Source organism: Tyto alba, unplaced genomic scaffold, assembly GCF_018691265.1.
Source record: "Tyto alba isolate M040663 unplaced genomic scaffold, T.alba_DEE_v4.0 Super-Scaffold_38, whole genome shotgun sequence".
Classification (NCBI taxonomy): Eukaryota; Metazoa; Chordata; class Aves; order Strigiformes; family Tytonidae; genus Tyto; species Tyto alba.
Genome location: NW_024881313.1, coordinates 28820297 through 28835179, shown reverse-complemented (window position 1 = coordinate 28835179; position 14883 = coordinate 28820297). Strand labels below are relative to the sequence as shown.

General features: G+C 35.5%; 1 long non-coding RNA gene across 1 annotated transcript in view; it reads right to left on the bottom strand.

Annotated features, from left to right (window-relative positions):
• Positions 1 to 634: 634 nt before the first annotated feature.
• LOC116959067 overlaps positions 635 to 14883 on the bottom strand; it is a 119061-nt gene continuing 104812 nt past the window's right edge. The window contains exon 3 of the long non-coding RNA XR_004405622.2: positions 635 to 969. This is a non-coding gene — a long non-coding RNA (uncharacterized LOC116959067). The remainder of the gene's footprint in view (positions 970 to 14883) is intronic.

Below are 14883 nucleotides of genomic sequence, written 5' to 3'. Positions count from 1 at the left end.
TATTATAAATTGGAGTAAGCTGCAACCATGTAACAAAAATTATAGCAGACAATACAATATAATGATTTTATGAAACATTGGAAGCATCCAAAAGACTTCATCTCAAGTTTTACTTACAAGTACATTAATAAGTTGGTCTCCAAGTACAGACAAGTTTTCTGCCTCTCTTTCTGAGTTTTTTTTCCACCTTTCTTCCAGCCCATCAGTTTTGGCTTAAGATATGGTTCATAAAAATATGTCTGGAAACTCTTTTATGATTCACATAATGTTTGGAACAACCTGAACAATGACTTCAGTAAGTTTTTATTTCGATCCATTTCAAACTCAGAACAAACATATTTTTACCAAGTGGAAGAGGATGGGGAAAGAGGGATTGCTCTTCAGCATGATGGAAAAGAGAAGCAGATCTTGAGAATCAGCCAGTTACAAGACAGTTGATTTGGAGCTGGTGCCAAGGAAAAAGGTCACCTTGTTCTAAATGCAGTACTTCAGCCTGTGTCGCCTTTTTCACAGATTCAAAAAAACTAGATGGAAAGATACACTGGCCTGTCAGGAAAATGCAATTATTAGAGAGTTCTGCTAATTCAAGTCATCTCAGAAACAGCAAAAATTGACCTAAGTTCCCCAAGAACTAGAAGATGGGATGGCGCAGGAATGTAAAATACCAAAACAAATGATGTAACTAAGACAAAGAGCTGGGGAGGGCCTTGGATATTGGCTTGCTTTTTCTCAGGAGCAGTGGCAATGTTAACAGGTAGCTTAAGAAGGGCAACCCACACAATACAGTCCCCTCACAGGCCATACCAACAGTTGCTGATATCATTTTTCAGGATGCTGGCTATGGCAGAGTAGGCCATTGGACTATGGCTCTTTGCTGCTCTAGAGTATCCTGAGAGAGACAGCTCCATGCTTTGTGATTGGAGATGGCCATGCTTCAGTACAAACTTGGACCAGGTTAAACTCAGTAATCTGCAGAAAAACAAAACAAGACAGGAACAAATCAAAAACTACTCTTCAAGTAACCTACTAGCTAAGTAACACTTATGGTAAAAGCGCTTGTTGTTGAGTATAATTTCTGTTCAGAGGAAGTTCTTTTTTCCTATCTATCGAATAAATAAATTAGGAAGAAGTGAATAAAATAAGTGGTGGTGCTCTCCAGAGAGCAGACAGGATCCTGCTGTCAGCAATAGAGTCAGAGCATTCACAGCACTTACTGCAATAGGCAGTCCCAGTTTTTCACCTACGTGCTGCTCTGTGCTACCTCATGATAAAGTATAAAAGCCATGAAACTTTGTCTTCCTATAGATCAACGTTAACGTCTCTCTTTTTAAAATAACCATTTCTCACTACCAAGAGATAACAAATAAAAAATACCCTTACTTTATCTATGACTTAAACATCCTAGTTAGGCTCCAGCCAATACTTAGTCATATAAATGTAGGTGTCTAAATGCAGGCACCTTCTGCCAGGTGTTTATGGTCCATATATATTCAATGAAAATCTAGGCAAAATAACCAAGGGACCTCAGAAATCATGTCTGATGTAGGGTAAACTTTTCTATGCATATTCCCTGTTCCAAAGATAATACAATTCTTCCTTATGATGATGATGTATAGTAGTAAAATATTAGTAGATATTCAAAAATTTGTGGTAAGACTGTTACCTAAAATATCAAAATCTCTCAATCTTTTTTTTTTTTTTTTTTTTCAGAAAATCTTTCTGGATTTACTGTATGGCTGTCAGGTTGAGCCACTGAAAAAAACATTAGGGAAAATTTATGAGGTATCCACTTCTGCCAGTGGGTAATTATGGCTTTTTACAGTGAGAATCACTAACTGACCAATTTTCATTCAGAAAATAATAAGATAACTGGTAATGATTACACATAAAAGTAAGATTTGTCATACAAGTTTGCTGTGGGATGTTGTGATATGTTATAGTGTATCAGTGGAAAATGCCACTGTCAACAGATATCAATTTGCTGTTTGCTCAGGGAAAGTAAAAGCAGACTTGAATGAATGGCTAAAATGGCTAGACAATGCTTGGCATGAAAATAAGTGAAGACAGATACAGTGCAGGCACTGAATAGCTCCATGACTGTAAACTGACCCAGCATCACTGAAAGAAATTTAGCTAATTACTTGACAAGGGGGGGTGGGGGGGGAAGGATAATAAGATTCCTGAGAGGAAAAGAAGTCAAAATGGATTATGCAGCTTCTGCATTCACCAACTGTAATAGCTCATCTTTAAAAACCCACAAACAAGATCTGTCTATAAACCTTTAATACAAATGTCATATCTACCATATGTATGTGGAAGTTAAAAAAATCTAAAATAAAAGAAACATATATGAATTCTTTCAAGAACAAAGGCTTCATAAAGGATGCAAGGTGCCAAGTGGACTCATTTTATAACAAATGCTAAAATGTAAGAGAATCAATATTTTCTTTATTTCTAAATTTAACCAGAAAGAAAGATGGAAATGAAGTTAAAATGATAAAAGATTATGTTCCACAACAACGTGCCAAAGTTTATAGAAAAAGATAACTCTCTTGGCAAGCAAAAAACAGTACTTGAACAAGTATGTGAAACAAGGAAAATAATTACCATTGAATATCAAGGAAAACATATGAAAATAACTAAGATGAGTCAGGGAAGTCAGAGCCTTGTTCTTTCCCAAGTGAAGATCTGCCTGCAGATTTATAAGATCAGCTTCTGAGGTTTAACAGTGCCACTGTATCAGTCAGTACTTGCAGCAAGTGTTACTGTGAAACATTCAGTGAAGAGAAATCCTCTTTACCAAGTATTTTAATTACAACTTGAAAAAAAAAAAAAAAAGAATATAGTATCCTGTGTTCTGTCTTCTTTTCCATTCCTCACAGTGGTATTCTTCCCACCAGTTTCCAGGCCTCAAAAAACCCCCAATAAAAATGTTTCTCAAAAAGAAGCAAACTTTTTTTTTTTTAACTGCACTTTAAAAAATGCCACTTCCAATAGCTTCTCTCTGCTACTTAACAGATTCTTCCTTTTTTCTTCCCAGAAGGTGCAGCTCAGCCTTCCCAGCCAGCACTTGCCAAGCTCCTACTCCTTCCTGCAGCGTCCCACTGCAGCGCAGCCGCGGCAGCACCATCCCTGCACCCACCACACCAGCCTTCAGCTCACACCGTGTCAACATGAACTCAAGGCATATGAAAAACAGCTGTCAGAGCCATCACTCCATCTGCTTGAGCCCTGCATTGCCAAAATCCTCTCTTCACCAGTGTGCAGGTTGCTTCTGACACACAAAAGGATATCACCCTTTCTACAGCCTAGTAAGATTTTAGTTGTTGAGCAGGAATTGTTTTTTCCTTTAGGGGCTTGCCAGTGCAGTTGCTCTCCTGCTTTTAAAATTCGTTTGCTGCTTAAGAAAGAACTGCACTACTCAAAGAATGGATACGTGCAAAAACAGGAGTAAAAATGTCTTCTTTCTAGAGAATTAAATTTATGTCTTGTGGCACAGTATTGTGAAGTATCGCAGGTGAGCTTCACAGTTTTAGTCCTCAATATTGTTAGTGTCCAGTCATGAAAACATTTACCTGTTGCAACTTGTCATAATGAAATTACAGTAGATGTACTTAAATATTTACAAGATAGCCTATTTTCAGCCATTCTTAATTTCTTTTGTGGCTATTTCGAAGTTACTACTGTCTTGTCTCAAATCCCTGATGATTAGCCAGGCCATCACGATATCATATCCTAGATTTTATTTACTGATTGTATTTCCATGGTTTTCTTTTTTCGTGGCTACACTTTCAATATACTATGAAAAATACAACCTATCTCCTGAGAGGCTGAAGTAAAGAAAAGAAATTGAAAAATAGTAGAAAGAAAAATGCATTACATCTGCTTTGTAGACAAGGAGATGAAGTGCAGAGAGACTGAACGATGTTGCCAACTTTGCACGGAGGTTTAAGGTAGAGATGGGAACCAAACACAGACCTCCTATATACTCTTGTTATAGACACATGCTATGGCTTTTGAAAAGAGATGAATCTTAGAGTTCATTTTTTATAACCAGTCACAATCTGTTTAAAGTTCTCAGAGAAGTGTAACTGAACATACATAGTTTTTAAAAATATTCTCTCCAATTATGTTTTTACATTCTATCATGTGACACTAGTAAAACCAAGAGAAATACTTTTAACAAGTCAAGTGCAACTCTGTCTACCTTATAAATAATTCTGGAGAGGTTCTCTCTGAGTTCCAGACTAAGGTTAGAGTTGACTGTCATTGCATTATATTGCATAAGGATATCAAACAGTGTAAAATTTTCCTTAATAGCCTGTGTGTTCTGGAAGCTAAGTCATAGGTGATTTACCCTCTAGTGAGTGTTGTTAGTGCAGCATATTACACACTTGACTAGCCTCAGTTCTTATTCATGGCTTTTTATTTTTATTTTCAAGGATTAGACTAAACTACACATAGAGGGTAGGTAAGAATTTTTATTCTCTTTCATAGTGCTGTGCTTGGAGATATGCAATGGAGAAACACATTAAAAATAAAGTCAAATTGCAGAAGCTTCACTTTTTTACATAGATACTTGATACTAAAGAGGAATATACAAGGAGGTTGAACTCTTCAGTGCCTTTGAGTTTACATCTGTGTCATGCTTTATGGATTGGAGAAAATTTTGCAAGGGTGAAGATGAGGAATGGAGCTGTGAAATTCAATTACTATGCTTTGCAAAATTTAGGAATCTGTGCTGACTATCTAATAATACAAAATACAGTGACTGTCTCACTTTCCTTCCTTACAAAACATATCTAATTTTTTCTCTTCCTAAAATAATTAATTTATACTATTAAAAATAATAAAATCCTTCAGACTATTTCATCTTCCAAGCAAAGAAGAAACCTTTCTTCAAAACATACAGGAGATCTAAGAGAATATTTTTTACAAAATTTAAAAATCTTAAACTTATTTTTTCACTTTCACAGATAAAAATCCATCATTTCATGATAACTTTTTGGCTGATGCGAGGTAAAGCAGGATGCGATTGGAACTGAAAGCTATCCAGTTTTATTTATCCCTGCTTCTCTGATTTAAAATGAAGCCTGGCTGTGTGCAGATGATAACTGTGAGCAAAGGTTGACATCAATTGGAGCTGTAGGACGAGCTGTCTCTGTGTGGGGGAAAATATCACCTTTTTTAAAAGATGCTGGGTGACACTGACAAAATAGACAGGGCAGTCTAGATCAATGACACAAAAATAGTTGTCATATAATGATTAGTGAACTAGTGCTCATAATAATCTGCTTCAATAGACTCCTCTGAGGATAATGTTTGACTATTTGAACACATCATACTGTTAATTACAGCTAGGCTGAATTTTACAGTCTAATTTGTATTTTTACAGTATGTGACATTTGAAAGCTTGAGGTAATTTTCAGTATCTCATTAGGTGTTTGAAATTCAGTTTGTAGCTTTTGCTTCAAACAGCAGCCTTTTAATTTAGTACCTCTTTAGCGCAGTGGGCTTGATATGGAATAATCATTAGGGCAGTAACTACATCTATAGGAAGTCTCCTGGGAAGATGTCTATCAATTTTCCCCTTAAAAGGAAAAAGGTGTTAACAGTCATAAATCTAGTTCAGTTCCTTTTTTAGCTGTAAAACGGAGGAGATTTATCTGACAGGAACCTGGGCTATCCTTAAAATCCTCTAGCTATGGATGAATAAACCAGTTCAAGTAAAATACTAAAACAATAATGTATTGAAGATATATAGCCTTATATATCAAAAGACCTCAAAGCATTTAACAAAAATTAATCTCATCTATGCATCTGTCTATCTTTCTCTCTCCACCCATTTATCTAGGATTTGTCCAATGAATTGCGATATTTGCACAGCACAAAATTAAGCTTTATTATTCACTCTTGAGATGAGGAACTATTATCCCCTACCCTACACAAAATCAAGAGAAGTATAGAGAGAAATGTTAATGGAGGTAGGAAGATACATTCAAGATGTGTACAACAAAACTTGAAAAGCAAGTATCTGGCCTTAAGTGGTGAGGTGGGGGATTTGTCTCACCTTATTTCAGGTGTTTGCAGTAAGTCACCTTCCTTTTTCTTTATAAACAGTAATGAGACAGAGGTACTGATGCTTTCTGTCTGTTCTTTTTAGGATTAGCTGACTTGCTTTAGATGGTTTGTTTCTCTATACTGACTGAAATGGTAGCCCAGAGAGCCAGATTAAATGAAGACAACAGGTGAATCCCTAGTGCTGGTTTATTCATACCAGATAGGCTCCAAACAGACTGAATCTTGGCTCATTTTTAAATTTTCTGCTGAGAAACATTAGTTTATGACATTCACTCTTCAGTCCATACTAGAACTGTCAGTGCCAAGAGCAAAAAGCCGGCTCTCTAGAAATCTGCATACTCAAGCAATTCAGTGTTTTACTTTGAATAATCTTTTTGACATTTCTTGAATCCAAAACTCTGTAGAAGAACTATTAAGTCTTTTGTGACAGATCCTAACTAGAAGATTTGGTGATGTAAGATTTAGTGAACCTCTTCTCCTGGTGCAGGTACTCCAGGCTAATAACTACAGCACTAGTTATAATCTCCTGTTGCATGAGATCATATAATGGATCCAATAATAATGGGATATATTTCTAGTTATGGATGGTAGTAACTCATAGTGACTTTGCAGCTATCTATGTACTTACCTCTAAATCATCACAGCGTTTCCAGCTTTCAAAATGAAGCTGGTTTTGAGCAACACTGCATTAATTTATAAGAAATCAAGAAGTGGTAAACATCTATTTTTTTTGCTGAATTAAATAGCTTATATATTCAAATTATAACTATTTAGGATATCCTCTAGAATAGTTAATGAATAGTTGGAATGTGAAAGGCAGTCTGAACCACAAGACTGTGAGGTAAAAAATAAGTGTTTATTCTCTGGAGTTTTTATTTAGATTAACACTATAAATACACGTGATGCTACTGATAAACAAGCTGCATCTATTTTGATCATATGAAAAAATAAACTACTAAATACACAGAAAAAACTCTCAGAGGAACTGTGCAAAATTAAAACTGAATTAATCATAATTCTTCACTTTCTTTTAGTTATCATCATGTCTTCCTTGTAGACCATGTTTCTCTCTCTGAAACAGATTAACTGCTTTTTAATTGGATTGGGTCCAATGGGTTTAGATTGATTTGCTTCAGTTCCACTTTGAGGAATCACAATCATTTCCCTTACCACTGAAATAATGCCTTTTAGTTCTGTTAATTAGAGGTGGGATTGGTAACACCCCTTACTACTCACATTGCCCAGTGCTTCCTATTTGCATGAACAAGTGTTTAGCAAATAATTGATGGTGTCTGGGCACAAACATGTACAATTAAGTTTACCCCATTGATACAAACCATTTTCAGTTATGTAGAGTATGTTACCAAATTTTATTAATTTTCTCAAACATTTTCCCTTCTGGAAATTGTCCATATTTGCCTTGAACAGATTTTTCGAATGGAGATTAACAGTCAAGAATAGCAGGCATTCTTAATGGATTTGGCACTCATAGCCGTTTGATCAAAGGATATGTCTTCCACAAGTCCCCTGGCTCCATTCAGTACAGAGGATGAACTTGCTCAAGGAGCCAACTTACATGGACCCATTTAATAAAGACCTCTCATGTATTGCTGTAACATTAGTTACAGAAGTTGGAAGGAAAGCAAAGGCTGAGCTGAGGATTATAGATAAAGAAAGGATAGCTCTTGTCTTTCATAGGATAATTGAATTCATGAAACAAAGCATGACCAAAATATTTTCACAAGTGGCCACTTTTTTTGGTGCCTAGCCTGAGATTTTGGCAACCGATTTGAATAATGGTTTATCATTTACAGTTCGATTAATAGGATATTAGTAGGAGGTGGTCTTCAAAATGTTTAAAGCATATAGATTGTGTCAAAACAGAGCACTTATATTTGACCTTCTCATCTGGGTATTTCAGTTCTTCACCTCTAAAAAATTTGAATACTTGTCCCTATTTTGAAAGTACTGTTGTGAAAATAAAGAAGTACTTGTGAATCTCTCAGATATTTGAAAAATTTCTCCAGGAAAAATATGAATACTGTACTAACTGTGTGTAGTTTAAACAGTGTATGACAAAGAAAGGCTGTCATTATGATGGGGTCACCCCATCAATCAAATAAGAAAAAATAAAGTAGTGAAGAGCATGAATAATATATACAGTACAGCCGGCGGGATGTGACAAACAAGCATTCTTTGAAAGAAATCAAGTGAACATCTAATTACAGCTTATTTCATTATATACTCAATGGGCTGAAGTGAGATTGGATAGCTGCTTTAAGACTTCCTAACATTTCAGAACTTAACTTGAACTCACTAATTTTTTCTTTAACTTTTTTTATTTGGTGGATAAATATTTATATAATACCAGAATGTAAGGAGATGACCATAGAAAGGTCACAATGATCTAGCTCTCAACTTCTATGATTACTATAAATGAAGGCTGAGGTCATGTGGCTGAATGCCTGTACATTAAATAAAGTTTCAGATGGAAATGAAAGACATTTAGATTGTTTTCACATCCTAACCTTGCAATGTTATGGCTTGCTAAATATATTGAGGAAAAATATTTATTCCTTTCAGCATTGTCTGCCTAAAGATAATGATTGTAGCTCACAATTTATATTGAAATTTATGCTTCTTCATACATGCATGCAAGATAGCGATATATTTCTCAGACTATGCAGTCATGTATTTACATATGTCTGAGGTTACACTTCTATAGTTTGGAATCACTTTTGTTTTGCTTCCTTTAAATATTCTGCCTAACAGTTTTGTTGACAAGAATGTCGAAGGGAAGTAATTACGTGAATATTAAGGAGCATTTAGAGAAGGATGTTTGGAATGGAGAACTACTTAGCAATACAGCTCAGATTCTAAAATTATACATCTTACTGCAACCAGGGAACAAAAACCTCCTTTGTGACGTCTGTTGCCATTTAAATGTCTTTAATTTTGAATGCCAAGTATGCCAATAACCTGCTTAATCGGAAATATTTGTAGAAACAATTTAGCAGCTATCTCTGAAAAAAAACCAAGAAATTCCACACAAATATTAGCTCTCAAGGGCAATCTTTACAGTAAAAAGAGAGTAATAGAGACAAATGTATGATTTATTAATAATTATTAAGGCATATATATAATTCAACTCAATAAGATTTTTCTAGAGTTTTTTTTCAGGGAAAAAAAAAAAAAAAAGAAGTAGTTTAAAGCCCAAAGTCCAGTGCGGTTCATTAACAAGTTATCTAAGTCTCATCACTAGTAAGCAAATTAATTCTGATTTCTTTCAAAAGAAAAACTACAGGATGCAATTCTCTTAATATACCTAAAACACAAGCAAGGCATCCACATGTCGAGCAGTTGGAAGATGCAAAGTGTCCCAAGGTCACAGTATTAGACACTGGGAAAGATCCTGGGAAACATTTCTTCCAGGATACTCCCATGTAAGAAACAGCTACACCTGATGGCTCTCCCCAACCTGCCTTTTGCACCTCAGGACCATTCCTTCCAGCTGTACCTCAGATCTGGAGTGAAGCTGTATGTATCACAAGAGTAAGATGAAACAGCAAGAGAGAAGCAAATGTATCTTTGACTCTAATCATGAAACTCATGAAGATCAGGGTATTAATATGTGTGAATTCTCTCACCCCACCCAGTATAACCTGCATCCTTGCCTTGACATGCACAAGTAGCAAAATTCTCCAGGGACACTTAAAATACCACTGGGATTAAAAAAAAAAAAAAAAAAAAAAAAAAAAAAAAGGAATGAAAACTGATCTGCATTCTATCCAGATGGACACAGACAACATCTTGAAATTGTTTTCCTTACTAGTGAAAGGATTTGGATAACTTGTTAATAAACTGCACTGACTTTAGCTGTTGGTGTTTCTATGGTGATAGGAAAAGGGTGAATTTTTGAAGATCCTGAGAATAGACTCTGGACAGCTACAAAGAGAACAATTAGGAGTTTCCCTATTTAAAAAATGTGCTTTCAAAGAGAACTATTTATTTTTTAAAAAACTCTTAATTGGATTTATGATTCCAGTGCGAAATTGAAAAGGTTAATATGGTAACATTTACTGCTGTGGATATTGATATCATACTGTACATTCTAATTTCAATTTATTCCCCCATGTTACTTGATTATTATTATCATTAAATTGCAGAGTTTATTGGGATTTTTTTAACTGTTATTTCTATACAAGTAGCTAAAGAAACCACTCAAAACCACTGCTGACTTTTCTTCATGACTGTTCCGTTACTGCTGTTTTATAAAAGTGACATGCATATTTTGAAGTCCCACAAATTTATTTATATTTCCTGATTTTCCATGATAGTAGATTAATTAAGACAGTATTAACCACAGTATATGTGAAGCTACAGCCAGACCTGATAATCTGTACTTGATGTAACCTTTCAGTACAAACTGTTACCTTGAAGTCAATTATAGGAATTTATTAAACTTGGTTGAATAAGAGCATTAAAATTGAAGTGATAAAGGGGGACAGATCAATGATAGGAAAAGGAGGAGCTAGTAACATTTTTATGTACTGATTCAAAAGCAAATATTTATATCTTAATCTTCAAAAGATTTCATCCAAGTCTGTTTTTGTAATAACTATACTTAATCTGCCTAATCTTGTAGGCAACTAAATTTACTTCACTTTATGGGGACAAAGAGACCTGAGTATTGATTCCTATCCCAACTAACAAGCTTTTCAGTGATATCAAGCTAAAGCCCTGGAGGCTGTGAAATACAGTTTTTAAATGTGGTGTTCTTCCATCTTTCACCATGCTTTCAGTTCTACAACAGTAAAAAGACAAAGACCTGTCTTGTTACAGGAAAACTGTGGCTCAATTCTCTACATCAAAACAAGGAGACTAAGGGGGTTATAGTCCTCTAGCAACAATATTAGACTAAGAAAGGATATTTTTTTTTTTTTTTTTTTGGATATGAAGTTAATACTTCATCACCCACCTCGGGGGAGAGATGCTTCTCCAACAGGTGCTTTTCCATCAATGTCTAGGATATCTCAAATTGGAGACCAGCTGTACCTCTTACAGGTGAGCACTACACTGCAGTGTCACACTCGCTTTCCATGCCTCAGAGGACTAGATAATACTTGATTGGTTTGAACAGAGTAGTTTTCAAAGGAGAAACAGAGATCCTCAAAAAACTTAAAAAAAACAAACAAACAAACAAAAAAAACGGTTTGACATGGGTTCTGAGGTATTTTAGCTCAATAATGAAATGAATGTTTCCTTTCCAATCATGAGCTCCAGAGTATGAATAAGTGCATATAAAAATGGGCAGAAACTTTTCCTAATACCTATTGTCCACTTCTGCCTGAACTGATCTGTAGGAGAAGGCAGGCCTGTCCACCTAGCTGCAGGCCTAACCTAACTGTTTGGGGCTGTGAATCATAATGAGAGGTAATCTATACTACAGGAAAACAGTGCCACAGACACTGCTAGAGCATAAAATCCTTTTCGTCTTTATTTCCCACTGATGACCTCAATTTCAGCAACCTTCACATCAATGCTTCAGCTATTAGGACTTGGCACTTATTTCAGATTATGTTGGTTCTACTCCTTGGCAGTATATCACAAATGTTACAAACATTATAAAAACTAAATTCTTTGGGGATTCAAGCAGGTGGAATGGAATATACTCACACTCAGAGACACCCACTGATTATTTCCCTATGCTATCAAAATACATGGAGAATACTGAGAAAGCAGGTTAGGAAAACTACCTAATATGAACACATTTGATGGGAGGTTAAAGACAATTCTCCAGGCTTTTATTTCATTTGCATTAATAAAGAGCAACTTTCAGTGAGCTATCCTGATGTTATGTTATTGCATGGGGCAGGTTAATTGAATAAATATAAGATATTGGATGTACATGATATAATCAAGTACATCTAGGTCAGTTTTAGCTGGGGATACATTTTTTTACTCTCTGAAGGGAGGTCATGTGTGATCTCAAGATGTCTACAGGTCCAATGAAGGAAGGCTGTGAAAGCCAATTTTAGGAAACATAGAATATTGATTTAAAGTAGACACAGAAACTCTCGTCTCTTCTATAGACATTATTTTTAGTTTGAAAATGCCTGGGTCTTAGCCCTCTCAGCTTAAGATGAGAAATGTCGGGAAGAAAAGGCGGGGATGAGAAGACTACTTTGAAGAATATACATTCTGCTTTGTATGGGTGTATATCATAAAGCTACACAACAACTGCAGTGTGATACATATCTATGCAAATTGTAGGCTGGGGTCCAAAACCACCAATTTTACCTACATTAATGTTGCTTTGATTTAAACAGAATTTTATCTCCCCATCCTGAAGGGGAGATCTATAATTTATTTTCTGTGTCCAGAAACTCAACTGTCTGGTTTAGCTATCCAGCAGAAAAATAAATATATAGCACAGAAACTATTTAAAAAACATCATATTGGATGAACTGCAGATAGTCTGATTTTACCAGTTGACATAAAATTGACATAAACAATTAAAAAAAAAACCTTTTCATTTTTTAAATTTTCATGTAGTTTTACGTAAATTATTTACCTGTCCTAACATATCAGAACCAACTTTGAAGCTGATGCTTTATCAGCATTCACAGAACTACCTACATTAATTGCAAATGTTCATTGTAATTATTACTAAAACTATTAAACATCCTTAAAGTGGAGAGTGTCACTAAGCTTTCTCCCGACAGAAAAACTTAAATATGACATCTGGAGCCTGATTTAGGGCCTTTTGTTAGGATAGCATTCACTACATGACAGTCTTGCCAGTCCAAAAATTAAGAAACTCAGTATCAAGTCCCCTTCCCCTTTCCAGATACTTTCTAAGCAGATTTCATGAGAGCTTTTTCTCTGAAATATTTTTATAGAAAAGACAGGTTTCCATCATAATTCTTCTCGTCCATCTATCCTAACCTCTCAAAGGGAATTCTCTGCTACCTGTACCTCTTTTCCTTGAGAATGACTTCAGCCATTAATATTATCCTGAATCCCTTCCCAGTTGGTTTTACAATCTGCTTTACCACTGCCCAGACACCTATCACTAAAGGAGCTGCATTTCATAATGTAAATTTTTTAAGACTAAACCCTAACTGGACCTAGGATTTGCTGTGAAAAACACTCTGAAGAGATAATACAGACCCTTAGGCAACTCAGACTAAAGTAGATTAAAAGCAAATAAACAAACAAACAAAACCCCACAACATATAAATTACTCAGAGATGAACTTTTCTAGCAACAATTTACAAAAACACATTTCGAGGGGAATGGACTAAAACATTTCTTGCTTCATATAGGATGGGGAACTAGTGACTATGTCTGGACTACATCTGGCATTCTCATCCAGGAGCAAACACTAATTCCCCAGTGCTGGAGTGTTTTGCTATATATTGTGGTGGGACCAAGGGAGAGATTTGTTCTTTCTCCCTAAACTTTCCTCATTCCAGCATGCTGTTTTCTAAATAAAGAAGTGTGAACACCTATGGGACTGACCACTACATACTGGTATGAATGCCTAGAGAATCATGAACTGAATGGAAAATCCCTGCATTTCATAAATGTAAATTTTGATGCAACTCCTGTATTTATCCATCACTTATATCAAGAAGCAATGTCTTTGTTCAAACACATTGAAGCTGCCAGAGATGCGACACATATGACCAGCTCAGATGTTTAGAATGCTCACCTATAAGATAGACACCCTACAAATACCTTTATACTCAGAGAAGAGATGTACTTAAAAGGAAAATCCATCTTATGCTAACATAGGGCAGTAAAAGAGGTGTTTCTTGCCACCAATTGTAAAGGCAGATCAGAGCAACTAGCTCAGATGCTGGTATTTGCATTGCAAACTTGGAAAGTTAGGTGAGCTGAGTGTCTGGGAGTATTCCCACTGTTTTCAGTGCATTTTTTTTTTTTGGTCTCCTGCAAGCTATTTGATATTCAAAAAAATCTTTTGTATTTCAAGCAGAATTATAAGGGAAAAAAAATTAAGTATGTTGGAGAAATATTATTGCCTCATTTCTAAATATATATTTTCGTATCAGTACCAAGCAGAGCTTTCTGAATGTCTTCACTTATTTTTACTTTATATTTTACAACCTCACCCTATCCTTGTGATACTGAAGATGAAGAGGTTAAATTGTCCATATAAAGATAATCAGAAGACTGTTTTATCTAGCCTGTTCCATTCTTCCTCCTTGCACAAGACACTTTTAATCAGATCCTGTGCTTCTCTGACACCAAGGAAAGACTACAGAGAGAAAATAGGCACCAAGACATTTCCATGCACATCAGTTGTAAATAATACATTTATAGGAAGAGTATTTCTCTTTTTTCTCATGATGGTGTTCTCATTGTTTTGATATTGCATGCACTTATGCAATTTACAGAGTAATTTCATGGTTGTTAGTAGAGATAAGATAAGCCTGATGGGAAAAAAAGGAACGCCAAGGATCTTCCCAAAACTCAGTCTAAATGCTGAATATTATCTAACCATGTATAAAGTTCTGATTTTATACATTTCAACTGTGTGTAACTATTATCCTTTAGACCTTAACCCACTGATTCCCCTGTTAGTTTGATCAGATTTCCTGCTGAATGAACCGCATAAGAGTAGCACTGGCTTTTAGATTTTTTGCTGTAGCTTTGTTAAATATGCATGGTGAACACCTATATGAAGAATGACCTATTTATTGGGAAAAATAGACTAGAGATGTGACCTGGGACTTGCCTTTGAAGGTGATAATCTTCTACCATCTCCCTCTCCCT